This window comes from Schistocerca cancellata, chromosome 5, assembly GCF_023864275.1.
Source record: "Schistocerca cancellata isolate TAMUIC-IGC-003103 chromosome 5, iqSchCanc2.1, whole genome shotgun sequence".
NCBI lineage: Eukaryota > Metazoa > Arthropoda > Insecta > Orthoptera > Acrididae > Schistocerca > Schistocerca cancellata.
Window position 1 is genome coordinate 226,822,285 of NC_064630.1, and position 1,892 is coordinate 226,824,176.

General features: G+C 36.3%; 1 long non-coding RNA gene across 1 annotated transcript; it reads right to left on the reverse strand.

The window, feature by feature from the left end:
* Positions 1–831: 831 nt before the first annotated feature.
* LOC126188915 (uncharacterized) lies at positions 832–1,589 on the reverse strand. Its single transcript, XR_007537878.1, has 3 exons — positions 1,435–1,589; positions 1,171–1,281; positions 832–1,011 (listed from the first exon to the last, which is right to left on the reverse strand). It is a non-coding gene; the product is annotated as an uncharacterized LOC126188915 (long non-coding RNA).
* Positions 1,590–1,892: the final 303 nt, after the last annotated feature.

Genomic DNA, 1,892 nt, shown 5'->3' on the forward strand with positions numbered 1-1,892 from the left:
CAAATCTGCATTTGAGATACCAGAAATATTCAAGCATATGGCTTCTTGCTAGAGATGAACCTTTATTTATGTTTGTTTGGATCACTAATTTCAGAAGCATTATAGACAGAAAAGTGAAGCTAATGGACTTGTACCACTATTGAAATAAGCCCTTCATATTATATGACGACATGCACATTCAGCATCAGTTATGATTGATCAAATACTGCTGTGACTCTGAATGTATTATATTAATAAGAAGCAACATTGCCTTTTTCTCCTGAAAATATCAAGTAACGTAACAAATGTGTTTGATTCTGCTTCCAATATGACAGTTTTGGTTAATACTCCACATGCCTACAGGACTTTGCAATGTTAACACAGCACAACTCAGACATCTGTATAAGTGTAGAGAAATGAAAACAGTCATATGAATGCCTCACTTTTGTTCCGATACAGTTCAAGACTTGGGAGAAAAGTTTTACACCTGGTGTTCTACATGGCAACTTCACACACAAGAACTTTTTGCCGACACTACTACCACCTACATAAGTAAGCTTTTCCTGTGTTACTTTCAAGTAATGCACTTAAGCTATTCCCGATTTAACTGGAAGATCTGTACTTCCCACTTTCATATCAACAGCCTCAAAATGCATATTGTAGACTTCGGGATATGTTACAGGTCAGTGTCACACCAAGATTGTGGAGAAAGGGGGGGGGGCATGTCACTCTCCAACAAGTGTTTACCAATAAGTAAGTGGCGGAAAATTATGGGTATAGGACGGCTTAAACATGTGGAAAATGAGATTTTTATAATTCACTCACTGTATTTGACACATATTATTCCTTTAAAATCGCACAACTACTTCAATAAAACACAGTTTAATCATTCACACACTTATTTCACAATAATTTCACTTTTAAACTGCAAATCGTCTAAGAGCTGTCTTGAATCTTCAAGAGTCTCTCTCAAAAACAGCCTTGATGTGGATAGATACGTACAGCAACCAGTAATCAGAGTCAGAACTGTGTCTGCAAAAACACAAGGATTATTAAACAATTTTTGCTGTCATTAATTACTAGCAATATAATTGACAGAGTAGATTGCTAATATTTGCTATAATGAATATCACATTTGCAAGAACGATCTCACTGAAGTAATTAAGTCCATCGAAACGCTTAGAAACTAACCTCTCGTCTGACGAAAACGGTCTAAAGACGCTGTGGCAATTTCTTCAGATCTGTTGACAATGATATTTTGAGTTATCACTTTACTGAGTGACTGAAATGTAGTTCAGGTACCTGTGAACATAACAATATGTTAGAATTCATTTTCTAAATACGAACTATTACGGTACTGTACGCTACTTACATATTAATTACACTATTAATATTTTCACAGTTGTTTCTTTAATACAAAATTGAAGCCAACGGAAGAAAAAACGTAAAACATACTTGCCAATGACAGGTTTGTTGAGATGCAATTTTCTGTGTTGACAGATGTAACTTTTTCATACGGTGGTAAGTCGCAGGAATCACAGAAATCGCAGAAGTAGCAGAAGTCACAGAAATCGCAGAAGTAGCAGAAGTCACAGAAATCGCAGAAATCGCGGAAGTAGCAGAAATCGCAGAAATAGCAGTGGCGGAGGGATACACGAACTATGTTCCTTAACTGCGACAAATCACAGTTAAGAATAGCAGATACTGAAAAGTAAGATTCACAGAAATCACTGATATCGGAAAATCGCAGTTTAGCCCATCACTAGGAAGGAGGTAGTTCAACAATGTATTACCTTGATGAAATAAGAATAAGAATCATTCAATGAATACGCTCTGGAAAATGAGTGTTGGAACTGGCAATTTTAAAGTTCCCATAGGCAAATGTTGTCGAATAATTATTCTCCATGCTGGCC